The sequence below is a fragment of the Podarcis cretensis genome, assembly GCF_951804945.1.
Source record: "Podarcis cretensis genome assembly, chromosome: 5".
Taxonomy (NCBI): domain Eukaryota; kingdom Metazoa; phylum Chordata; class Lepidosauria; order Squamata; family Lacertidae; genus Podarcis; species Podarcis cretensis.
The window spans coordinates 19319999-19347928 of record NC_137174.1 but is presented as its reverse complement, the minus strand read 5'-3'; the positions used below and the strand labels follow the sequence as shown (position 1 = coordinate 19347928).

The 27930-nt window shown below is 42.6% G+C and overlaps 1 long non-coding RNA gene across 1 annotated transcript; it reads left to right on the top strand.

Annotated features, from left to right (window-relative positions):
* The first annotated feature begins 4528 nt into the window (after window positions 1–4528).
* Window positions 4529–26108, top strand: LOC307216610. Its single transcript, XR_013839215.1, has 4 exons — window positions 4529–4621; window positions 12542–12704; window positions 13367–13499; window positions 25948–26108. It is a non-coding gene; the product is annotated as an uncharacterized lncRNA (long non-coding RNA).
* The last annotated feature ends 1822 nt before the right edge of the window (window positions 26109–27930 follow it).

Sequence of the window (27930 nt, the reverse complement as noted above, 5' to 3'; positions counted from 1 at the left end):
CCCTGTGGTTTGCAGACTGCAGTTTGAGAATATTCTAGTTAGAGGTTAAGTTGTTATAAAGAAGTCCATATTATTTGGGAAGCTGAGAATATATGCATGAGAAGATATATATTTTAAGTATGCATTGTTAAAAATTATAACCCCAGTAAAATATTTAGAAAGACAGAGGGTGTTTAACCCAAAGAACAGAAATATGGCTGAAATCTGAGACGCTGTCCAATTTTTTTCTACAGTTCAAAATGTGCCTTCAATGCTGCAGCATGTGAAATAGCAGACTGGGTTCTGAATGGTGAGCTAGCTGTGTTCAAGAAGGTGCAGTTCCATGTATGTGAACAAGCAATAAATGTATACTCAGCACTCAACTTGGTGAATTATTCTAGATTCCACAGGGAAGGGGCTGAAATTAGAAGAAAGGCAACACTAGAAGCTCTTAATTGCAGAGAGAGAGAGAGAGAGAGAGAGAGAGAGAGAGAGAGAGAGAGGGAGAAGAGGAATAGTAATTTACCAAGGAGAGGTAATAATAATAATAATAATAATAGTAATAGTAATAAATTTTAATTATACCCTGCCCTCCCCAGCCAGAGCCGGGCTCAGGGCAGCTAACACCAATAAAATCACAGTAAAAACATATTGGGGGTGGGGGACAATTTAAAATACAGGTTAAAATGCAATTTAAAATGCAGCATCATTTTAAAAGTAGCCTATAAATCAAGACCATAAGGGGGGCGGGCGGGGAAACATAAGGGTCAGACTGAGTCCCGCAGGACCCTAGTCTCTTGTGACAGAGCATTCCACCAAGTTGGGGCCAGTACTGAAAAGACCCTGGCCCTAGTTGAGACCAATCTAACCACCTTGCAACCTGGGACCTCCAAAATGTTGTCATTTGTGGACCTTAAGGTCCTCCACGGGGCATACCAGGGGAGGCGGTCCCGTAGGTACCAGGAAGCAGTGGTGGAGTTTCATGCTCTGGCAGGCGGGGTCGGGGCTGCCACACGTCCTGGGGGCATGGCGCTCAGCACAGGGGGGAGGGAGCCATGATGGCACCCCACCGGGATCGTGCTGCCGGGGGCGGTGCGCTCCCTCTGCACTCCTCTTCCTCCACCAGTGCCAGGAAGTTCCTGATTATGGGCCCACTTGGAACAGGTCTTAGAGGTGACAACAAAACGGCATTGCAGCCAGTGGCGTAGCGTGGGGGGTGCAGGGGGGGCTGGCCGCACCGGGCGCAACATCTGGGGGTTAGGGAAATCCACGGGTTAGGGGGCGCAAATCCACGGGTTAGGGGGCGCAAATCCACGGGTTAGGGGGCGCAAATCCATGGGTTAGGGGGCGCAAATTACTTGCCTTGCCCCGGGTGCTGATAACCCACGCTACGCCACTGATTGCAGCTGAAAATGGCCACCAAGTACTGGGTTTCCCCTCCTCTCCATGTAATATTACATGGACTGTTTCATGAGACTGCCAGCCCCACAGCAGCTGTTGGGAAATACAGTCCATGAAGATACCACTTCACACATTTCCATAACTACATGTTATGGTGAGAAGATGGGAGAACATGATCTGGGAGACGTGCTTTTCACACCAACCCTGTGTTCCCTCTGAGGCACATGGAGAGCTGTGGTTCAAACATGGAGACACTGGATTTCACAGCTCTTTCCAGATAAATTTGCTCCCTCTTAAAGATGCAATTAGGGAAAACAATGGAACCAGCCCTAATGTGACCACTCTTTCACCTTCCTCACTGTTTATCATCTAACATCTTTAAGCAAAATTAAATTCATTCATGCAGGGAGTAAGAATATATTCTCTCTCTCTCTCTCTCTCTCTCTCTCTCTCTCTCTCTCTCTCTCTCTTTCTGCTCCTGTATTTAAATGAGGCCACACCTACCCCAGCTATGTAGGCAATTAGTAAGAAATTCACACATTATCCTGGCATTTCCTTGGAAAAAATCATGTACCATGAATATTTGCACTATGACTCAGAGACATACCCTAAAATATTTGGAAGTATTTGTAACAATTAGCTATTGCTTTTCCCTTCTAGGAAACGAGAAGATATATGATAGATAGCACTGAAGTCCCTTTCCCTTTTTAATTCTAGATTTTTCTCTCAGCTTTTGTTTCAAGAAAGGGGAAAAGCCAATTCTGTGAAAGAGAAATGAATGCAGAAAATACCATTTTTTTGCTCTATAAGACTCACTTTCCCCCTCCTAAATAGTATGGGGAAATGTGTGTGCGTCTTATGGAGCGAATGCAGGCTGCGCGGCTATCCCAGAAGCCAGAACAGCAAGAGGGATTGCTGCTTTCACTGCGTAGCAATCCCTCTTGCTGTTCTGGCTTCTGAGATTCAGAATATTTTTTTTCTTGTTTTCCACCTCCAAAAACTAGATGCGTCTTGACCCCGAGGTGGTTATCACCAGCGGAGGCCAAGGTTCGAAAAAAACCCAAAATGGAGGCCGGATGGCCGAAATACTGGGAAATAATAGAAAAAATTGGAGATAATTGGAGGCTGCAGAGCTTTGAAAAATTAAAGAATAGGGTGCAAGACTGGTTTCATTATGCTCAAATTCAAGAGGTTTTTAAGTCAGACAAAAAAATAGGATTCCAGGTGGAAAAATCGAAATTAGAGACAGAACTGTTAGAACCTAAGACCAAGGCGCTTTCGAGAATGTATAACTTGCTGCTTAAATGGAACACCCAGGATGAGATAGTCATATCAGCCATGATAAAATGGGCTCAGGATATTGGGTACAACATTATGTTAGAAGACTGGGAAAGGTTATGGACCACTGGAATGAAATTCACGGCATGTAATGCCCTGAAGGAAAATATTATGAAAATGATATATAGGTGGTACATGACCCCAGTCAAACTTGCAAAAATATATCATCGGTCTGATAATAAATGTTGGAAATGTAAGGAGGCTGAAGGGACATTCTTTCATCTTTGGTGGACTTGTCCAAAAGTGAAGGCCTTCTGGGAAATGATCTATAATGAGTTAAAAAAGGTGTTTAGGTACACCTTCCCTAAGAAACCAGAGGCCTTCCTCCTGGGCATTGTGGACCAAAAGGTGTTAAAGAAGGATAGAACTTTTTTTATGTATGCAACTACAGCAGCAAGAATACTCATTGCAAAATATTGGAAGATACAAGACCTTCCCACGCTGGAAGAGTGGCAGACGCAGTTGATGGACTATATGGAACTGGCTGAAATGACTGGCAGAATCCGAGATCTGGGAGAAGAGACAATGGAAGAGGACTGGAAGAAATTTAAGGACTATTTACAAAAACATTATAAGTTGTATGAATGTTAAGAATCTGCATGACTTGGAAATTTTAGCTCCTGCAATTAGATTAGGAAAATAGAAAGTTAAGTTATAAGTAAGAAAAAGTTGAAATTTAAAGTTATTTTATGTATTATCTTAAGGTATAAATATTTGACAAAAGGTACTTTAAATTTAGAAGTAAAACACTCTGAAAGATATAAATAAGATACGAAACAAGGTAATAATTTGCTGATATGTTTATTGTAAAGAACGCAGGGTGAGGGAGATGTGGGGAAGTCCAGTTAGTAACCTAAAAATGTATTTTGAAAGTTGGATTGTTTTTCTTTCTTTCTTTTTTCTGGTTTGTCCTTCTTTTTCTTTTCTGTAAACTGAAAATGTAATAAAAATTTTAATAAAAAAAACAAAAAAACCACAAAAACTAGATGCGTCTTGTGGTCTGGTGTGTCTTATAGAGCGAAAAATACGGTAAATGGATTTTGCTTTTTATCGTTGGAAAATTAAACATTTACAAAAGAACACCCCAGGTTTCGATAAGGAAAACAAAAGATGTATAACTGTGGGCTGAACTGTATGTGATGCTAAATGTGTTGCTTGAAAATCAGGTGACCAGATATTGAGGAGGACAGAGGTACCATGAGCATCTGCAAAGTAAGATGCAGTTGCCCAAATACCTAGACAGATATTAAAAGAGATAAGAAACTTCTTATACTTTAAAAAGCAAACAAACCAACCTATTTTCATTAATCAGAAACAGTGACAAAAGCCACAATCTTATACAAATCTATTTGGGACATATGCCCCATTAAATTGAATTGAGTTTGCCTCTGCGTAGACATGTACAGTGGTACCTTGGGTCACATATGCTTCAGGTTACATACGCTTCAGGTTACAGACTCCGCTAACCCAGAAATAGTACCTCGGGTTAAGAACTTTGCTTCAGGATGAGAACAGAAACCGTGCTCCGGCGGCGCGGCAGCAGCAGCAGGAGGCCCCATTAGCTAAAGTGGTGCTTCAGGTTAAGAACAGTTTCAGGTTAAGAACGGACCTCCAGAACGAATTAAGTACTTAACCCGAGGTACCACTGTATATGACACCTTAAGTTCTTATAACACTAGTAATGAAGAAGGCATGGCTGTTAAGAGAGGGCTTCAAAGTCTCATTCAACCACTGACTCTCCCTTTGTTACACCCAAAGAATCTTCTGCTTTTATTTATGGCGATGGAGGGGCAAATCATTTCTGACTATACTGGGAACCTAAGATCTGTTGCGACAGAACCAAGGAATTAACAAGCCATGTTCTGACTAAGCACACTGGTTTTCTAATCCACCGTTAATTCCTGTGAGTATTTGTGTACCAAGATCTGTGAGAGTTCATGTGTGTAGAAATAGGCAGCACTGCAGGATTCTTTCGTTATTTGGATACTCCCTCTTAAGTCAATAAGAAAATCTTCCCTGCAGTTTCACCCAAGTACATTTTTGGGGGATTGGTTGTTAGTGGGAAACACTCATTTTGAAAGAGGAAATATTAAGCAGACTTGAATTGTTTTGACCATACAGCATTATGGCTGTCAGTCATTTAAAAGTTTTTTATCTGATTAATTATCTGTCTAACCAATCAATTAAGTGTAAACAAATGTGCACATTACCATATTTTAATATTAATTCTGGTTTGAGCTATTGAAGAAATGCAAGGTAACTTATAATTTAACAAAACAGAAGCTACATTTTATTACTTCCCCATTTATTTTCTATTACAATAGCACGTGAAGAAAATGGCTGCCAAAAATAATAGTCTTTAAATCATAACCACACTGATTAAAAATTGCCCTTGATGATTAAAACTACTTCAACCAATTAATCAACTAAAACTTTGGTTGCTTAATCTACCAATTAACTGTACTAATCTTATCCATTAATTTTATCTACTAAGGTTCACACCTTGTAAATAACACTTTTGATTTTAGAACCGATAGATGAATCAGGTGGTTACTGTGTTTTCCCAAAAAGGATAATGTAAAGGTAAGTTGAATGGCAGCCAATACTTTGAGTTCATTACCCTTTCACATTTTTTTTCACAATGTCAGGAACATTCAGTGGGGTCTTGGACTTGGGGGGACGCTGGGCAGAGTTTCAGCTTGATAACCACCACTATCTTGCTCTACAAAAGGAGGGGCGGGGGACTGCAGGGAGACCAGCCACACGATGAAATCAGACGAAAGTGGGCTAAGTAACCCCCATCCCTACTCTAATTCAGATTTGCTTACTTAGCGAACAAAGATCTATTCTTGGTGGCTAAAGATGGTCCTGGCTCCCAATTATGGCGGAGCTAGGACTGACACAGTCATAAGCTCCCATCCAATCATCTTGTATAGATCTCATATTCTTTTCAGATAAACATTTTGGCTGCGTACACCTCACCCATTTCCCCAAAGAATCCTAAGAACTGTACTTTGTTAATATTTCTAGTCAGCTATAGGTTGTACCGCAGGGACGCAGGTGGCGCTGTGGGTTAAAGCCTCAGTGCCTAGGACTTGCCAATCGAAAGGTCGGCGGTTCGAATCCCTGCAGCGGGGTGCGCTCCCGCTGCTCGGTCCCAGCGCCTGCCAACCTAGCAGTTCGAAAGCACCTCCGGGTGCAAGTAGATAAATAGGGACCGCTTACCAGCGGGAAGGTAAACGGCGTTTCCGTGTGCGGCTCTGGCTCGCCAGAGCAGCGATGTCACGCTGGCCACGTGACCCGGAAGTGTCTCCGGACAGCGCTGGCCCCTGGCCTCTTGAGTGAGATGGGCGCACAACCCCAGAGTCTGTCAAGACTGGCCCGTACGGGCAGGGGTACCTTTACCTTTTATAGGTTGTACCGGGGACCTGCAGTTTCAGGAATGTAGTGAGTTGAGACAAGTTCAAACAACCGATGCCCAGTTAAGTTCAGAAAATATTCAGTATGTGCATTTAACTTGTGTGCATTCAGCTTTACATATGTGCCCCTCACCAAAAAAGGTGGAGTGAAAAGTGGTGAGGTTTTGGAGAAATTGCTTTGGCTATTCCACCAACCATTGAACCTAGTGTGTTTTGAGTATACAGTGGTACCTCAGGTTAAGTACTTAATTCGTCCTGGAGGTCTGTTCTTAACCTGAAACTGTTCTTAACCTGAAGCACCACTTTAGCTAATGGGGCCTCCCGCTGCTGTCACGCTGCCGGAGCACGATTTCTGTTCTCATCCTGAAGCAAAGTTCTTAACCTGAAGCACTATTTCTGGGTTAGTGGAGTCTGTAACCTGAAGCGTATGTAACCTGAAGCGTATGTAACCCGAAGTACCACTGTACACGATTTTTGCTTTCAGTGCAATCCCCGGGACATAACCACCACGTAAGTTGGGGACTTACTGTATACATAAGACCAGCTCAACAACAAGGTGCGCTTGTCAGTCATGTGCCAAAGCAATCTAGAGGACAGTGTGTGTTTGAGGTTCCCTGGTGACAACTTATTTTGAATTCCAGCCTCAGCATTTGAAGGTAGCCTGGTTGCACAGCCGCCTTTTCTTGCTGTAGGATGACATAATAGCAGATTTAATGAGAGGACACTTTCTCTCTAATGACCTTCACAACACTTCACCCCTTCTGTAATGTCAGTGGAACTATGTTGGTCTTCAAATATTACACAATGCCAACAGTTTGGTAACATTTAGCTAATGGTCAGAAAGGAGGGATTCACAGATATTCCCCAGAGTTTTTGACAAGGAGTGTAAGGCACTCACAGAGCATTTAGTTTGCCTATTTTAGCACACTGGTATAAATAATACATATACATATGGAGGTTTTCGAAGAAGCAAAAAGCACAACTGCATGAGGTGAATTGAGGCCCTCACCGAATGTAGAAGGCTAAAATCTAAGCAAAACTCTTCTGTACTTTCATAGGTAATGGGATGTAACAAGATTTTTTACAGCTGGAACTTGCTGGAACTCAGTTCTGGCACCTATCAGGTGGGCACCATTACCATTCAAAGAGAATGAGGGAGGTGTTCACAGTGAGTGCCAGCATTTATTCTTCTAGAAAAATAGCACTGGATGTCACAGTTCTGAGGAAAAGGACTAAAGGCATATTTGGAGATGATTCAAGAAGTGAAACGAGTCACAGATCAAAAAGTTAAAGTTGTGAAGTGACCATCTGAAGCGAACACTTGCTTCAAGCTTGAGGATCTTTGAAAGTCCCTTCTATTCTTTAAAAATTTAAACCCATCTTATTTCTTGTTTGCCTTGTCTTTCTGTTTCAGTGATGGGGAACCTGTAGCTCTCCAGATGTTGTTGGACTACAACTCTCATCATCTCTGACCACAGGCCCTGCTGGCTGGGGTGGATGGGAGTTGGAGCCCAATATCTGGAGAGCTATGGATTCCCCAACCCAGAAATTTAACAAATTTAACAAATAATTTTATTGTTATATTTGTTATATTTATTTGTTATGTAACAATAAATGTTCTGCCTTTTAATGGTCTCCTAAAATCTGCTGCTTGAGGTGAATTATCTCACTCTGCCGGATGTTACAGCTGGCTATGTTTTGCATTTTAGCTTTGTTAAGTTTTTTTCTGAGTAAAAACTTCTATAGACAGGAATTATAGACATCCATATGGCGCAGAGAGACTTCTGTGGCATGAAGTGTGGACATAACCCTCTGGGTTGCTTATGGATTGTGGTAAAATATATAAGCTCAAACTCTGAGCACAAATCAACAAATAGTGTGACTCAGAAATCAACCAAAATCAAAATCAAGAGAATACCTTCCCAAATAGCAATTCCAAAGAAGGCAAAGCTACAACCTCAGGTTATTTTCCCCTTAGATACCAACCTTGGCTGCATACATATCGTACATTTAAAGCACATTGAAAACAAACACATCCTAAAATAATCATGGGAACTGTTGTTTATCCCTCACAGAGCTACATTTCCCAGCACCCGTAAAAAAACTACTGTTTCCAAGATTCTTTGGGGGATGTGCTTTAAAGGCATGATGTGTATGCAGCCTTTTTTTCTGGCACATACTAAAGACTCCTGCCATCTTTTAATTCTTTATTTAATAAATTTATACCCCATCCCACCCCTCCTCCCAAAGAAGCATAGGTTTTTGTGGGTGGGCTCCTACAAGATATTCTATTTATCTGACATTATAATAAATTTGCATTCCTATGGAAGGGACCCCGAGGGTCATCTAGTCCAACCCCTGCAATGCAGGAACTCAGCTAGATCATACGGAACAGATGGCCATCCAATTTCTGCTTAAAAACCAGCAGTTGATGCTAGTAAATAAATGAACAGCTGCACACAGGTACACACACAGATATACAGTGGTATCTTGGTTTACAAACTCAATCCGTTCCAGAAGTCTGTTCTTAAACCAAAGTGTTCTTAAACCAAGGCGTGCTTTCCCATAGCAGCGGGGGACTCAATTTACACTCAACAGGTAGCCAAACTTGTTCTTATTCCAAGGCAAAGTTCACAAACCAAAACACCTACTTCCAGGTTTGCAGCATTCTTAATCCAAGTTGTTCATAAACTAAGCTGTTCTTAAACCAAGGTACCACTGTATATAGATATTCTAAAGACAACACAAGTCTCCAGTGCTCTCTCATCCAAAGGAAACTAAAACCTATGGTACGCTTGGTCTTCTTGCTATTCAGGGAAGTAAAGACTCAATAACAATATTCACACCAAGAATATTGGGTCATATAGTATTCGTTGCTGGAATTCTAACAACTTGACATTGCTACTTGATACATATGATGATGCTCTAAAGGAAGCCCCAGGCTCTCTCCATCACAGCTTTTCAATGCATGCAGATAGTAACCACCTCTGGGTGAAAAGATGTCCTTTCCACATTTGAAATAAAGTATGAAATAACAAATTTACTGTGTTGCAAAACACAGACAACCTGTTTCAAGTTTTCTACATTTCATTCTTTTTACAGTGCAGTCTGATGCATATTTACATGGCAGTAAATCTCACTGCATTTAAAGGGGTCTACTAAACAACAAGGGACGCAGGTGGCGCTGTGGGTTAAAGCCTCAGCGCCTAGGACTTGCCGATCGAAAGGTCGGCGGTTCGAATCCCTGCGGCGGGGTGCGCTCCCGCTGCTCGGTCCCAGCGCCTGCCAACCTAGCAGTTCGAAAGCACCTCCGGGTGCAAGTAGATAAATAGGGACCGCTTACCAGCGGGAAGGTAAACGGCGTTTCCGTGTGCGGCTCTGGCTCTGGCTCTGGCCAGAGCAGCGATGTCACGCTGGCCACGTGACCCGGAAGTGTCTCCGGACAGCGCTGGCCCCTGGCCTCTTAAGTGAGATGGGCGCACAACCCCAGAGTCTGTCAAGACTGGCACATACGGGCAGGGGTACCTTTACCTTTTACCTTTACTAAACAACAACAACATTCCCAGTCCAGTATCCCTAGGACTAAAGCTTTCAATGTCCAATTGAACAAACCACTGCTTTGATTTGGGCAGGCTCCTTTTTCAGAATTCATCCTATTCTAATCTGTGTTCTTCCCTGCTTTCCTGTGAGGCCACCTTTCCAGTTTTCCAATTTCCAATTCTTTCTGTACAATGACCTGGCTGCTAGCATTTCTGATTGCTGGTATATAGATGAAAAATGCAGGCTAATGGATATAGTTATTGTGGTGAAAGCATCCCACTTAGCTTGAGCCTGTCGTGGTGTTTCACAGTTGATGTTTTATTTGTTGTGTCCTCTGCTGTCTCCCACACAATGGACACCAAGAATGATACTATCTCTCTATATAGTTTGTTTGCCTGATAGTATAGTGATTTTGTCCTGCAGTGCAATCTCTGAAAATCTAACAGACTACGGCCAAGGTAGGAGTTCTTCTGCTCTCACAATTCTGAAAAGCAGGATGTCTATATTTAAGTTGCAAGTTAACTCTGTACAATGGCCTGCAAAATGTGCAAGAACCCTGAAGTAAGGCCACATCAATGCTTTTTGCATTGTGGCGTGGTTTGGAATCACCTGAGTTTTATTACAATCCTTTTGTATGCAACATGTGTTACTTTGGTTGCAGCTCAGGGTAAGGAGCAGACACTGGCCTTCATTGCACGCTAAGAAAATGATTTATGGTTAACTGAGAATTCTGTAGAGCTGATTTGTTGCCCCCTTGAAGCATTCCTGAAAAATTAAAGAACTCGTGTTTCACAGTTTAAGAAAATTTCAAATTCACTGAGCCCCAAATCTCTGGTGAGTTTCTGCTCTTCATAGAAAAAGCCACACACAATGGCCTCTTTTCATCTGCCTTCTCTGGAAGACTCTCTTGGAAACTCTTGCTGCTGCTAAGGAAAGCTGTATGACTAGCCTCAGCTGAGATCTTGCCCTCTCTTTCTGGTGAAAGTTTATCCCCCTTGACCGGCTGGCTGGCAATTCTAGTAACCTTAAATTGAAGTGCAGAGGAGGTAAGCTGCAATAGGCATGGTGGAAGGATCCTTCCTGCTAAGGATCTACCAAAGCAGCCCGGCCAATTCTGATTTTACTCCATAGTCAGCTGTTTTCTTTCGACTTTTCCTGATAGGGAATGAAAACCAAGCTCTGCAGAGCAGGCTGGGGCTTCAGGTCTGACTTGGCCTCTGTCTGCTTCCACTGCTGCTTGGCTTCCTCTCCCTTTCCTGCCCAATTTAAAACCGGCTTCGCATTTCACACAGGGTGATGACACTGCTCTGGCTTGCACTATTCCCGATACCTCTCTCATGCGGTGCGCCTCTAAAATCAGGAACATAAGTCCTCAACAGAGAATTAGGGACAAAATGTCTTCAAATGTTTTCCATGAACAAAAGAAGGAAATGATTAGCTTTAAGGGATTAACCAGTCTTTCTGCAATATGTATGTATTCAGAAGATCTGGAGTTTACTTGTGCCATGGAACCAGGATGAACCCAGAAGCAGACAAGCTCTGAAATCATTTTCTAAGATTCCTGCATTTTCTATTTTGCAGGAGAGCCATTATGCTCCTTCCTGCTTGCAGGATTCTGGTTGGCCACTATGTGAGCAGGATGCTACATGATCCAACAGGGCCTTTCTTGCTTTTGAAAGTTTATGCAATGGGTTTCAGTTGAAGAATTAGAAGAGGAGGTGTCTGTTTGAAAGATTTGGGGAGTTGAGGGCCCGATTCTCGACTGAACCTCCCTAAACCACACAAGCCTCCATTCTTGATTTCTGCTCCCTTTCCCACACTTTCCATGCTGTTTCTGATTTTCTTTATGGACTAAATAAATGATTCAGCTGCTGGGGTAGGGCTGAAATGGAAGCGTACAGGGGTACCAACTTGAATAAAATATTGTGGGTGCCCAGGTCAGCCTCGCCCCACATAATCAATCACATGATGCAGTGCACAAACACTATTAGAATGGGAATGCCCATCAACTTTGTGGGGGCCCGGCTCACTCAAATATTTTATTGTGGGGGCCAAAGCCCCCATCGCCCCTAGTACAGTCATACCTCTTGTTACATTTGCTTCAGGTTATATCTTTTCAGGTTGCGTCCCGCGGCGACCCGGAAGTACCGGAAAGGGTTACTTCCGGGTTTCATCACTTGCGCATGCGCAGACGCTCAAAATGACATCACACGCATGCGCAGAAGCAGCGAGTCGCGACCCGCACAGATGCAGGTTGCGTTCTGCTCATGTTGCGAATGGGGCCCCAGAACGGATCCCGTTCGCAACCAGAGGTACCACTGTAGTTGACTCCTGTGGAAGGCTATGTCCTATTCCCTGCACTTTACAAATTTGTCCAACTGGCCCTGGAGTCATTGTATGGAAGTGGAATGAGCAACAGTATCAGAATCCTACAAGTGATGACCAGTCAGATCATTTCACACCCTTAGAAATGTTTTTTTGTAGCCTTTGTAGCAAATATTTTCTTTTCTCATGGTTTACTATTCTGCTCAATGCATGTGCCCTTTGAGTGCTCATGAAACAATTTAGCAAGCACATGAAAGCAAGGAACCTTCTCTTGCATAACCACCACCAAGATAAGTTAGAGCTGCATCATGAAACAATCTGATGCATTTCTGAATTTTCCAACAGCTTTTGCCCAAGGGGACTGTTAAACTTGGGACACAGGAACAATTTAGTCTTTTAAAATACTTTTCTGAACTATTCCAGAAGGTTAGTATAGGGACATCTAGGGATGTGCCCTTCTTCCTGCCTCTCCAGCTAAAAATTCTAAGGGGCCCTTGAAAGTTGTTCTTCCTCTCTCTCTCTCTCTCTCTCTCTTCCAGACAACCAGCAGCTAGCTGTTCTGAATATTGTTTCTTGCGTTGTTATATCACTTCTGAGTGGCTCCAGCAAATCTTACAAGTTCTTCCAAGATCTGAGGCTCCTTCAGATGACCTGTTTATTGAGCATTCATCCTGATTTGCTTGCACAGAGCTTATACGGAGGGTAAACTATGTCTCATCTTCACTGAGAATTCATTCAGATTTGTTTGTGGAGATGTTATATGGCGATGAGCATTCATCCTGCATTAATTCTGATTTGCCTGCATGGCATTTATATGTCTCCCCATTAAACATTCATTCATTCCACATTTTTCAGAGCATTTTGCCAGCACTTTCCCAATCATAAAAAGTTTATTTAAAAAGTAAGTAAAAAGTAGATTTGTTGCCCAAGGGAGACAGACCACTTTCATCCACTATAATTGTGCAACTCTAAATTCCCAGGATAGTGCTCAAATATTTTCTGCAAAATTCTGTCTGGTAGTGACCCTAGACAGCTTGTGCATGTGGGGAAATAAGATAATATAAACAACTTTCATCACAGTTCAGCCTCCATATTTCCATCATGGTGAAGGGGTTTGCAACTAAGGATCTGCCCAGAGAGAAAGATAAGCTATCCAATGCTTGGGTCCTAGTGTTGATGGTGAATCTGTTTCTTCTTGCTAAATCTTTTGTTCAAATCCTGCTTCTGGAAAAAAGGTTCTCCATGTCTTCCGAGTTCTAACATCTGGTGCAGGCAGTACCAGGCACTTACGTCATCAAGATAAATAATTGTGAAGAGCCCTCGGAAGGAAGTTGCAGCATTCATGCTATGCTGGTTGTTGACAGGTTCTGTGACAAATTGGGAGAAAGATAAGTAGAATGATTTATGATGAACAGGTGATGACTGCTTAAGAAATGAACGGACCATTTCTATGGCATGGACCACTTTTCTGCATGAGAGGCACAGGTAACTGAAGAGGTGAGTTATGTAGCACTAAATCAGACTCAGTTGTGCAACAGATTCAGTACTGTGATTGCAGTGGGTCTTCTAGGTGCCTGTGGTCTCTGAGTCTTTTCACATTCAAAATCCACATTCCATCAGTAAGATATATAACATTCCTTCCTTAAGAAGACCCCAAGCTTGTAGAGTAAGATGTGTGATATATTATTAGAAAAGCTGCTAGTGATGGCTTATTATCTGTTTCTTTAAGAAATGGTATACCCTGCCTGAGCAATTACAAATTCCCTAAGCTGCTTACATTTGTTTTAATGACCACAATTTCTAACTAGAAAAAATCCTGCTAATACTAAACATCAGAAAACAAAACAACAGCAAGTAACGCTGGAACGGTAAAATCAGAGGCAAAGTCTCAAACTGGTGCTCAAGAAATTAAAATGTATTATGATGGAGGTTATGCCTGGGGGAGGGCAGACTGCACTGTTTTCTTCTAATGACATAAACTGTGGAAGTTCATGTATACAGCATGTCTGTTCAAAGGTTGTGTCCTTCAAACCCATGTGTTCCGATCAGTACAAGAGGCGAATCCAAACTGCTCCTGTTTTTTAATACTGTTATGAGTTTGTGGGGTGCCTGGACTCCCCTTCTAATTCCTGGACCCTGCTTCTCATTTCTGGGTTCCAGACACTAGATTTAGCATGTTAAAATTTAAGCCAGGAGCCAGCCTGGTAATGGCCCGCAAGGATGTGTGGCTCTATGCCCAAGGGCAAATGGAAGGAGTCCCTCTTTCAACTCAGAATTAGTTACAAAGACAAAAGCCTTTGAAGGAGTTTTAGGGTTGGAAGGAGGGCAGTTGTTTTTAGGATTGCAATTGAGGATGCTGTAAGCTAGAGAGGAAAAATGGTAGTCTGTTAAATGCAGCAAGCTGAGCAAGGAGACAGAGGGCCATGGCTGATTTCCCCAAGACTGAGGCCATGGGAAAAGCAAGAACCTCCTGGAGTGTAATGCTGTGAGTCCCTCCATCATAGGCTCAGGTTGGATATATATATATATATATATCTATGGATATACATATGATATTTGATATAAACCATATATCATAAAGACACCACAGTCTCCTCTGTGCCTTATTTCCAAAGGAAACACAAACCCTGGGTAAGCGCCTTGGTTCCTTTGGATCCTCACACCACTTGGAGACTGGGGTAGCATGTAACAATATTTTCAAAGAACAGCCATTGTATTCCACTCCCAATAATCCTTGGTGCAACCTAAAATCTGTTTTGCACCCAGCACCTGAGGTTAGCCATGTGGCAATAAAGGACCTCCTCTGTCATTGGCATCCCAACTCTGGGACACTTTCCTAAGTGCCTAGTTTCATCAAATGTAGGGGCCTGGAAAAGACTTTTTTCAAAAGAAACAATCCCCAGGCTTTTGATGGCTACTTTATATCGGCAACATCTGAGCTTTTTAAAATTGTATTAACTTTTTGGTATTTGCCACACTTTGGGCTTCTTTGGGAGGAAGGAGGGATAGCTCAGACTCCTATTCATCTCAGAGTCGATGCTTCAAGCCCTACTTTGGGTAAAATATTCCTGCATCACAGGGGGTTGGACTAGATGATCCTTATGGTTCCTTCTAATTCTACAGTTCTTTGAGTCTGTGAAAGTCAATAAGTAACAAATACATAAATGTCCACATCTGAGCAGGCGTCTGGTACGGTACCTTGCAAGAGTATTAAGTTGGACACATTCCTATACACCAGGGAGTAAGTCCTATGGTAATCACCCAATGAGAAGACATGTGCAGAATCACACTGTAAGTCAGTTGAGGGTTGTGCTAATAAATCTGTGTAGTTTGTGTAAAATTCATCAAGGAACCCATTCACCTTTAACAGCACATTTTGAGCCCGATTTCCCTTCTTCCATTTCTGTCACCCACGCTTCACATCCAGTCAGCTCCACTCCATATGTATGGTTTAATAAATAAATATTTATACATGCTAAATAGGCTAGAGAGAGAGAGATGATAGGGTTTTGTTTCCCCCAGAGGAAGGGTGTTCTGAAAGTGGGACTGTTGTTTTCCCTGTTCCCCTGGTTGCTCCTCCATGCTGCGGGCTGCTCAACTAACGGTGGCTGCAATTCTGTGCACACTTATCTGAGAATAAAACTCACTGAATGCTGTAGACAGACTTACAAGCTGACAGGCATATAGGATTGCGTTGAAGAGTGAGCTGGCAGGCTGGCTGCTGGCGCCTCTTTCCAAATGCTGGAAAGGGAAAAGGCGAGGCTTTGAGCTAACAGGAAGTGGAATCTGGCCCCGCCCCTTCCCAGAGCCTGGGAAATGATATCAGGAGGCTTTTTACAAGTCCAGGCTGACAACTGCAGATGGGGGGGGGGGGACTTTTTGCAGCAGGCTAGATAGACTTTGCAATTTTTAGCATGCTGTAATTATGGCTCAGTTGGCAGAGCATGAGACTCGTAATCTCAGGGTTGTGGGTTCAAGCCCCACATTGGCTGAAAGATTCCTGCATTGCAGGAGGTTGTGTCCAAGGAAGGTCCTAGAACAGATAATTAAACAGTCAGTCTGTGAGCATGTAGAAAAGGATGCCGTGATTACTAAGACCCAGCATGGGTTTCTCAAAAATAAGTCATGCCAGACCAATCTGATTTCTTTTTTTGATAGAATTGCAAAGTTGGTGGATCAGGGAAATGCTGTGGACATACTGTATCTTGATTTCTGTAAGGCTTTCAACAAAGTCCCCCATGATATTCTCGCGAGGAAGCTGGTAAAATGTGTGTTGAAAGAGGTAAGCGTTCGGCGAAAGAAGAATGGCAGACAAAATTAATGGACTATGCAGAATTAGATAAAATGACAGGAAGGATTTGAAACCTGCGGGACCAGAGATTCACAGAAGATTGGAAGAAATATACGAACTATTTGAAGAGCAACTGCAATCAACAAATTACACTGGTAGAGACTACAAGAAGTTTTGTAAGGAGAAATGTATGAAGTATTGCAAAGTAGAGAAAGAATAGAGATATTAGTTATGAGATTTAAATGTAATAGTGGAAGTAAGAAATGTATATTAAGTGAATAGATTGGAAAATTTTCAGATGTGATTGATGGAAGTCAAAAAAATGGTATAAGATATGAAAGTATGTTTAATTATTGTTGAAAATGATATGTTGAAAAACTAATAAAAAAAATATAAGAAAGAAAGAAAGAAAGAAAGAAAGAGAAAGAAAGAAAGAAAGAGGTAAGCATTAGGTAGATTCGTAGCTGGTTAACTGACCGAATGCATTAATGGTTCCTAGTCATCCTGGAAAAAAGTGAGAAGTGGGGTGGCCATCTGTCATGGATGCTTTAGCTGAGATTTCTGCATTGCAGGGGGTTGGACTAGATGACCCTTGGGGTCCCTCCCAACTCTATGATTCTATGATTCTAGATGATCCTCTAGTCCTTTCCAGGCCCTACAATTCTATGATTCTATGCTAATGTGATTGTTCTCTCTCTCTCTCTCTCTCTCTCTCTCTCTCACACACACACACACACACACAATTTTAGTTTGCATTTTTTCCCCTGTCTTTATATTGGGCTATTCTGCCCCTTGTAAACAGGTTTTCATGTTATTTCAGAGACCCGCCAAAAAAAATAAAAAATAAAATTGACCAGAGGTGAAATGGAACAAAGGAAATATGGAGAAGAGGTCCTTTAACAGTTTAAATAGAGGAAACTTCTTTCCTTGCTTTCAGAATTTTCATCCTTTTTCTCCCTTCATATGATTCACTTACATGGCCTTGGTCTTTATTTAGTTTGAGGCCACAGACATTAATCATCCAAACTGAATCTTCTTCACCATCAGCCATTACTTCAATATCATCTGTAAAGATCAACTGAACAGCCATTATCATTTGGTACTTGTAAAATCTACCACAGTTATGAAATAATAAGGGAATAAATGCTTGCCTTTGGGTGGAATCCAACTTTTATCTAAAGCGATCTGCTACACAAGAGGGAATCTGCAATTTTGTCAAAGTCCTTCAAGTGGATTAGGTCTACCAGTATTTTCTGATAAGGTTACTGTCAGGGACTCTAGGGTTTGAAGTGTCTAAGGCTGTGAGTTACTATGAAAAGTCTGTACTAAGAACCCACTTTGAATACAGAAAAGTCTAGGGGTGCACAATAGTGCCCCTCCTCAAAGTGATTGGCAGGAAGTATGAACCCTCTGGATTGGACTATAATATAAACACTAGGAGCCTAATGTTCTGCCTTTGGCTGCACACACACCATACATTTAAAGCACATGATTTACCCCAAAGAATCCTGGGAACTGTATGTCAGGGAACTGCCATCGGAGCCAGAGGGAGAGGGAGGGCTCCAGAGGGATTACGGAGAGCGTCCCAGGAGGGAGAGAAGCAGCCCATCTTTTGGGGAGGGAAATCAGCGTAGCACCAATGGAGAAGGGGGGCAGATGGAGGAATCGGCGAGGTGGCTCCATGACTCCTCGCCGGAGACCAGCGGGGAGAGCACGGGTCCTCCGCTGCCCACACCCTCCCTGCGCAGAAGGCTTCCGTGCAGGGAGAGTAGGTGAAGACTAGGCGTCAAAGAGCTTCTTTGCTGGAAGAAGTTCAAGAAACGCCCACTGACGGATCCTACCAGCGACTGAGACAGCCACGGGTGAGTGGCTGTCCGGACAGAATAGGGTTCAGCCAGGTGTGGCGACGACTTACGCACGAGCAAATCCTAGAACCATTACAGCGTAGTTCACCCAGAAAGAGCTACAAATCCTAGTACCCTTAAAAATTATAGTTCCCATGATTCTTTGGGGGAAAACTGTATGCTTTAAATGTATGATATTTATGCAGCCCTAGTCTGAATGAGAGAACAGTGCTTTCTGTTTGCTGCACATTAAATTCTAGCAACTAGCTCAAGTCACCTCATGGACCCTGAGTTGGAGACCCCCCATGGCTAACAGGCCATACATAGCCAGTCATCTATTATTATTGATGCTATTATTATTTTTATTATTATTATGTTATTAGTAAATGTAATAGCTGTAGTAATGATATATAGTACATTATGTAGAGTAACTTCAACAAATGCTAGCTCCAAGGAACTTACAGTCTTAATTCAAATGGCTGGAAAGGACGATAGGATGGGGCAACTTGGTGTCCTTTTAGACAAGACTTTTAATGTGCATTTGGGGCAATTTATGCTCTTGAGGATATTGACATGGTCATACATGCTTCCGCTTTTAGATTTGTGCCCTCATATCTTTCTCGATGGTCACACGGCATCTCTGTGGGGTCTGTAGTTCCCCCTCAACCACAGCCAAATGTTCCATTTTAAAAAAAATCTCACTTTTGTTGCGCTACAGTGCTAGGGTGTCACAGCAATATGATGACTTTTTGGTATTGTTGCCACTCCCACATTTGTCCAGTAGATGACGTTTCAGTGGAAATGAATGGAGGCTTAGCACAGCAATCACATATTTGTGCTTTTTTAAAAAAGCGGGGTGGGGAGAGATTGCACTAGGGCTCTTTGCCACATTGCTACTATCAGAGCTGTCCCGCTCTCTTTGCTGCTGGATCAGCTGGTGTTTACAGAGCTGGCTTGCAGGTAGAAAAGAGGAGGCGTGAGGGATGTCATTGGAGTAAGGTGGCAAGCTAATAGTGAAGGCCATGTTGCATTCCCCTTGTTAAGTTGTGGGCGAACATAGCAGACGACACAGCGATTTCTCCAGAGCAGCTCTTTACTTGCAAGCTGGACAGAACTGAACAGCAAACAGCTCAGCCGGCCTGCTTTTATAGGCAGCCGGCTGTCAACATTGTAGCAACAACAACCCAGAGTTTCCCGCCTAAAATAACTGACGTGGACCTGAGTGAAAACTATCTACAGTATCCCCCTGCTGGCCCAGGGTGAAACTTCACTACATAACACCCCTCCTCCCATCTTTGTTCCTTCCTTTGCTCTTGGGGCTATGATTGCACCTTTGCCTGTCTGTGGGGTACATGGAGAGAGGAGGAGGAAGACTAGCAATAATGAGGAGCGGCAGCAAAAGTGGAAGGATTTTTAATCTTTGTTGGAAGCCGCCCAGAGTGACTGGGGAAACCCAGCCAGATGGGCGGGGTACAAATAATAAATTATTATTATTATATTATTATTATTATTTTTAAAAATCATTACAGTTTTTAAAGTGGAGTGTGCGGTCCAATTTCTGACTGCATTTCCTGCCCCATCCCTAAAGTGAGGATCCCTCCGCAGCCTCCACTTGGTTTATTCCACCTGGAATAACAGCTATTTTCCTTGATAGAAGGGGGAAGTAAGGAGACAGTTACGGGCAGTTCAGGAAGGCAAAATGCATAGGTGCTACGGCTGCTGTTTAACGTCTGTTAAGCCTCCGTGATGTGCTAAGCACCATTAGGTAACTAAATTTTGCCCATGAAATTAGGGGTTCAGCTGCAGACTGTAGAAAACCCCCAATTACAGAATCAATGATAGAATAATACTCCAGAATCATGGCTGGGCCAGCTATCTTCATGAATACATTCATGGCATTTCTGGTTGGGATTAGAGCAAGCTGGTAGTAGCAGTGGGCTTAGGAGGACAGTGGCTTTAATGTAACCACCACAGAGCACACCAAAGATGTTCTTCTGACTTTTCACCCTGGCTAAGCTGTACACTATGATTCAATTAGATCTCTTACATTGTTCACTGACTTTTGGTAAATTACACCTTTGATTTCTGGTCCAATGAAAAGGTGCTAATTACCTTTTTAAGTGCTCGTTTAATGTTCTGCAGTGACATAAAGCATTAGTGCAGCAGACTTGCGTGCAGGAACCTTCCAGAGTGTTCTCCCCCACTGCTTTGTTTAATCAGCCTTTTCCCATTTCTGCTTTCCTTTTCTCCACCCCTTCAAGGCCCCTACGCGGCTAGCTCTTCTGCAGATGAATAAATCTACTATATTGTTTGCTGAAATTGGCTGTCTTTTAGCGTAATGAAAACAGAAACAGATCAGGGTAGCCTGGAAGATTCTCTCCCATTGTCACATTCGGTATTTTACTTCCTGCATTCCCAATTGCCAGTATTTCTGCATCCACCAAGTCCACACAAACAGAGTATTCTTCAGCAAATCTTGCTGAAGTCACAACTTGCAGAGTCTGGATAACATCCACTAGATGATAATGTAGGTTGCATTGTGTTTCCCCTGCTATATTACTCACAGGCATGTCAATAGAATTTGGAAGGCTGCATTTTTCAAAGCTACTAGATAAATAGGCACTCCTAAACTTATTTCCTTTTAAATATCCCGTTTCAACCAACAGGATTTGCTGCCAAGGAAATATGCTTAGAATGGTGCTGGGGCACTTCTATGTAGATTACTTTGTAAAGTGTCTGATTAAGACTGGTCCAGATTTTCTAGCAGGATCTGCAAGTATGGTACAGTGATGTTATGTGCCTTACCAGATAAATCTTTGTTGCAGGAAATACTTATCCTGCGGCCTCATCCGCAAACATATATTTTATTAGCTGGCAGATCTTCCTGCAAAGAATCCTGGGCCTTGTAGTTTGGCAAGGAAATGGGAATTCTGTTAGTAATCTCTAGCTCCCTGTCACACAAATTTGCCACTAACCTCAGCATTACGTATGAAGAATGACCATTGTACTAGCTTATGTCTGTAGTATCAACATGCCTAGAGGTACTTTGTGTTGGCACTCCTATTTGTTGGAGAAGCTTACATCTGGAATTACACTGGGGCTACATGTAACATTGACCTCATCAGAGTGTTTAAAGCCATGCCACCTTTTTTGTAGGTGCAATTGTTCAGGAGTGTCTAACCCCTGAGCAAGGAAAGGATTCTTACTAAGGCTGTGTACACTGAATTACTGGCTTAAAACACAGCTAAAGGTAAAGGTAAAGGTACCCCTGCCTGTATGGGCCAGTCTTGACAGACTCTAGGGTTGTGCGCTCATCTCACTCTATAGGCCGGGAGCCAGCGCTGTCCGCAGACACTTCCGGGTCACGTGGCCAGCATGACAAGCTGCATCTGGCGAGCCAGCGCAGCACACGGAACGCCGTTTACCTTCCCGCTGGTAAGCGGTCCCTATTTATCTACTTGCACCCGGAGGTGCTTTCGAACTGCTCTTTTGGCAGGCGCTGGGACCGAACGACAGGAGCGCACCCTGCCGCGGGGATTTGAACCGCCGACCATGCAATCGGCAAGTCCTAGGCGCTGAGGTTTTACCCACAGCGCCACCCGCGTCCCACAAAACACAGCTAGGTGGCTCTTTTACTCAATTTGGATCAAAGCACTGTTGGGGCGGGGGGAATGCATCAATATGCAGTATTTCACAAGAAACAACAGGACAAATATTGATTGTGGCTAATGGCACAGTGTATGCCACTTCCGAAACCAGCAATGGGAGTGCACTGGATGAGGAGCAAATGGGTATGCATGCAAAGCCTAACTACCACTCTGCCTCCACCACATCCTGAATTCTGTCCCGTTTCCCCCTTCAGCTGGTGGAGCCCCAGAGGTATTGTTAGGTTGCTGTATCTCACCTCCACTCACTACAGGTGTACGCTGAGGACAGAATCACTGTGTTACTAACTGACAACACTTGATAAATGACATGCAATTGTGTTTTGGCAGCTGACAGTTTACGAGATTTCAAAGTTGACGCTTGCCAAAATCAAAGCCTTCAAGAGGTTCCAGTGGAAAGCTTTTGAATTTCAGGCTGTCAGGCAAAATGTCACATGCAAAGCCTGGCCACCTTCCAAATTTTGCCATTCACATTTTAAGTAAGTTTTCATTATTTTGGAATACTCATTTCAGATTCAGTATCGTGCACTAATGGCATTTTCTCCTTTTTGGCAAATGTCTGATGGCCAGTTTCCCAAAAGCAGGGATCTGACAAAAGATGAGGTGAGAGAACAGAAGCCAGAATCCTGTTGGAATCATGGTGGTACATAAAGCAGCCTGTAGAAACTCCAGGGCTCCCTTCACTCAACAGACATTCACAGCACATGACACGGATGTAGTTTAAACTGTTTTTTTAATGCTTTTAAGCACAATAGCCACTTTTATTCAGTTCTATGCCATTTAGGACCTGTCTGTTTAAGAGATCATCTTCCTCCATACAAATCTCACAGGCCTTCCACAGGTCTGCCTTCCAACAGGGCAAAATTTCAGATAGCTGCAACACACTCCCTCCCCCCCCAAAAAAAAATTAAAATTGGAGCTGTACTTCACTCTTCCTGCACCTAAGCCAGCATTCCCAAATCTGGTGCCCTCCAGATGTTTTGGACTATAACTCCCATCAGGCCCAGTAAACACATGCTGGCTAACTGGAGAACAGCAGGTTGGCAAAGGCTGCCCTAAAGTGTTCTTTTAATATGCAAGAGCAAGAATTAACTGCCTGTGGAGGGAGTTGCTCTGGTGCTCCTGTATGAGAATTACTGGTAGTTTCTGGTTCCATATCCTGGTTTTTAAGTGTGAAGAGCCTTGGGAATAATAGTACCTTTTCCTTTAAAATCTTCTACTTTAACTTAATGACTTCCCCTCTTGTCACATACAAATCATTCCAGGGTGGAGTTTCCCTCACTAGCCTGATCCATCAACAGAAGAGGATAATCTTTTCCATTCACACCTCTTAATTCTACTTACCTGGGCTGCTGGAAGTAACTAATTGTTCAGTTCTTCTATGTAGGTGATGAAACTCATGTGACTGGAGTGTAATGAAAGATCCCCTGGTGATACTGGTCACTTTTGCCTGGTTGATTCTCAACCCTGTCTCTTCACTCTCAGGGCATAAACATGGGGCAGAGTAGGAGGCAGTTCAGGAATCAGTAGTAGGCCCCATACCGTGTTTTTATTCATCCTGGGGGGGGGGGTGTTATGGGGTGGACAGGCAGGGGGACCAGTGGTATAACAATGAAATAAATAGCATTTTGACTCGCACTGTTAAAGCTGAGCATATGCTCCATTTAGTAACTTGGGAAGGGACCATTCTTCTGCCAACAGTTCTGTGAAGAAAGGCATCTATAAATCTATGACCGGACAAGAGTTCAGTAGAGCTTGTGTATCTACACATATGCATGCTGATGTTCTTTCCATTAGATTTCTTTTTAAAATTTACTCCAGCTTATTTTATTATTGCTTCTAAAGAAGATTACATTTGTCCTAGTTTGAACTTGGAATATAATTTTAGTTTAATTTTTAACTGAGCCACAGCCCTCTGCTTTTTTTTTTTTTAAAGAACTGTCAGATTGTTACACAAGAACTGGGATGGCTCCCTTCAAACTTCCTTTGCTTTCATGCCTCCCTTTCCTTCCCATAAATTTCCACTGTGACTTGACACAAGGTTTATTCTGCTGGTGAAGCGGGGGGAATTCCACTGAACTGCGGTGGAATCTTTGAAATATTTTGGTATCTGGGGCATTTTTTTTCTGGATAAAAATTGGAAGCACACACTACACTACCCCATACTTAAAAAATAAAATAAAGTACACACATATTGTCTTGATTAGCTCTCAAAACTATAGGCAGGATACATCCTTCTTGCAACTGTCCAGATAGCACTGCCTGCTGGTGTTTCACTGTCCTTTTGTCCTGCCGCAGCTCAGGGATATTAATTTGCTTTCTGAGCAATGGTGATGCTTCAGGGACACTTCTGTGCCTGTCAGCTGAAGTATTGGCTGCATCAAGGAATCCTGTGTGTCCTTACTGTATTTCTCAGGATGATGTCAATGCTCATATGCTGGCAGAGAAAGAGTAATCAATATGGTATTGGGCTTCCTTGCATCAGCAGTTAAGAGTAGTTGTGCACCCAGCATAGTGGCTTTCGATGCAATCCTATACGTATCCGCACAGAAATAAATCCCACTGAGTTCCATGGGACTTACTCCTAGGTAGGTGTGTATAACATTGTGGCCTTCATTTTTCAAGGCAGCCTAGTTCCCCTCTCTTGGTACACTAGCATGTCCTAGCACATAGTTTGGGAATCACTGCTTTAAAACGCAAGGGGGAAGAAAGAGGGAACCATGAATTATATAATTGTAGAGGTGGAAGGGACCCGGAGGGTGCTCTCATTCAGCCCCCTGCAATGAAGAATATTTTAAATTATGATGTATTTTAAATTACGATGTAGCTAAGTTAGTTGAATGTTAGTCCCATTGAAATCAACAGAACTTAGTCATTTCTGTGAGAACTAATTTCAACTAACTTAGCCTGGATCTATCCTAAAGTACTTGGGTCATTTCATTTCCTTCTTTCTTTCCCACTTCCTTTCTTTACTATCCCTCTTCTTGACTTCAGGTGAGTGGGAGGAAAAGCTGTTTGGCTGTTTGTTTGTTTGTTTGTGTGTGTGTGTGTGTGTGTGAGAAAGAGATGTGTAAAACAGAGAAGCATCTTAAGGAAATGTTAGGGCATGATTGGGGAACTTGCTGCCCTCCAGATACTGGTGGACTACCAACTCTCAGCATCGCTGACCATTGGCCATGCTTGGTCAATGAGAAAAGATCAGCAGATCATCAGTCATCAGTCAAGTACAGATATAAAGTTAGTGACTTATCTTAAGAGTACTGATTTATGCAGAATGACCTGCTTTTTAATTCTGTACTGGCTAGTTTCACGAGCTAGAGAGAAGACACCAGGGAGATGACAAAGGGCCAGGGGGAAGTGCCATAGCTCAGTGACTTAGCATCTGCCTTATATTTAGAAAGTCCCAGGTTCAGTTCCTGGTGTCTCCAGGTATGGTGAGGAAAAATGCTTGTCTGAAATTCCGGACAGCAGCTGCCACCTAGAGTAAACAATATTGAGCTAGATGGAATGATGGTCTGACTCAAAGTATGACAGTTTCTTATGCCCCTGTGTCAAGCCTGTTAAGAAGGGATCTTGAATGGCTCTGATAGACCTGGAGGAAATTGCCCCTGAACAGAACAGAACCAGCAGCCTTTCAAAAACTGTTGGGACTCTACATGCTCCTTCTGTTATAGTACTTGGATCACTTCTGAACCAGCTTCTTCAATACCATCATTTGGCCATCAGGGATGAGGACATTCTAGCTCAGCAGAAACCAAGCCAAGCATTCTCTTGACTTGCAAGCCGCCATGGTAGTGAGGAGGAGGTGAAGGTAGTTATGATTAGATGGGCTCAGGACATTGGACATACCATCTTGATGAGTGAGTGGGAAACACTCTGGAAAATAAACATGAACTTTGCAGCATGCTACCATTAAAGAAAACATGTTAAAGATGCAATATAGTTGGTATCAAAACTTTCAAATATATATAAAAACATAGCAAACAACTGTTGGCTGTGCAGGGAAGGTGAAGGAGATACGTATCACATGTGGTGGACATGCAGAAAGATTAGAGAGTTTTGGAATCTCATTTATGATGAGCTGAAAAAGATCTTTAAGTTAACCTTCTTAAAAAAGCCAGAAGCCTTTCTGCTTGGAATTTCAGGTAAAGACATTCCAAAAATCTAAGAGAAAATTGTCTATATGCAACGGCTGCAGCCCGAATACTGATCGCAATGAATTGGAAAGGGGGGAAAGTTCCAACCTTATCAGATTGGCAGTGCAAATTACTGGAATATGCGGAAATGGCGCAATTGACTAACAGGCTTAGAGGTAATTCAAAATTGGGATATGTATAAGAGATATCTACAGAATAACAGCGGTACAATATCTGTGGCAGCATTTGAATGACCCTTGTCTAAACGAACTGTTAAGAAACAAGAAAAAAGGTACGAATTGTTGTAAGAAAGTATTAGAAATTACAGAAAGAGTAAGGTAATAATGATAAGTACATTCATCACCAGAAAGGTTATATGCATCGGGAAATGATAAGAAGTCTATTCTATGTTAGCAAAAAGATAGGAAACAAGAGATTGCATAAATTTAATTTAAATTTATTTTTTTGTAAACATATATAAGATTATTAGTACATGATTGTTTTCATCTTGGTATATTGTGTATATTAACTACAAATTTCAATAAAGTATTTAAACTGGGGGGGGGGGGAGACGTCTGGGCTTGGCAGCCACTCTCCAAGTCAACACCTCCAGCCTTGCAGGCCCCAAGGAGATGTACTTTGCCATGGAGAGCTTATGCTGATTTACGGACCAGCACTGCTTGTCTGGGTGCCTCTCTGCTTCTTTATGCTCAGCATGTCTCTTTATAAATAAACAGTTATCGTAAAAACAGCACACGTCTCCAGTGCTCTCTCCTCACAAGGAAACTAAATTCTGTGTAGCACTGCTTCTGAAACTTCTCACTGCTTGGGGAAGGAGGGAGTGTGTAACACCATTATTGCAAGAGACAATGTGGCCTGTTAGATTTCATTCAATTATTAGTTGAAAGGGGAAGCCTTTTTTTAGTTTAGGGTGTGCATTTGCCACAGAAAAGAAGAGATGAAGGCTGTTTAGACCCTGCAGGAACCAGCAAATATTCCTTTTAATAGCCTATATGAGGCCCCACAAGTGGAGCTTCCTTTTGCCTATATTTAGAAATTGCCAGTGCACAGAAAGAGCATAAATGCTTGTCCATTGTCTGTTTCGTTAACATAGTTATTTGGATGGATACTGGATCCATCTGTTGTGCTGCCTGCTGTCTTACTGTTTAAAAGGCTGATACACCACACATGGCTCATAGGAAAGGAGCCCTGAGAGCCGACAAGGCTTCAGTGCTTACGTCCCATTCGATTATCTTCATATGAATTAAACCATTTCCAGAAGGGAATGCATTTTGCTTTATTTATTTATAGTTTGATTCTGTGCAACAATGAAATCTGTAGCTTGTTGGAGCAAGGGAAGAATAAATTCCACCAGCGAGATCTCCACCACTCATTTTACATGCAGGACAAATTGATTTTGAGGATGTTGATGCTTGTCAGCGTTACTGTTTTAGATTTGTGGCTATGTGTCCTGCTTTCGAATGCCATCTATCTGTGACTTCTATTGTGTGTTTTCAAAGGTATCTAGTACAGTAGAGAAAATGAGCTGCTATGAAAATAAGAATGCTCTGTGAACTCCTGGTTCAAATCTTGCTTCATCCCTAATTCACTGGGAAGCCTCAGACGAAACGCCATCTCAGCCTTAGAGATAATAAAACTAGTCTATTTTACAGGGCCGTTGTAAGGATTATTGAGGGCTTGTGAAGTGATTTGTGTGTGATTTGGTCCCTGTGAGTGATGGGGGGGGGGAGAGCGGGAATTACCACAGGGACCCTCCTTGCTTTCTGTCACCAGCAGTCATAACCCAGATAAAATAGATTATTAGCCTGGTGAGCTTCCCTTGTGAGGAAGTTGCACAGAATGAGTGCTGCTACAGAGATGACTACTCAGAGCTGCCAGCCTAAATTTAGGTGGTCAAGCAGGGCTTTCTACAATGATTTATGGATTGCAGGGGCACTTTATGGGTCAAGAGATTCCTTCTAGCACCCTGGC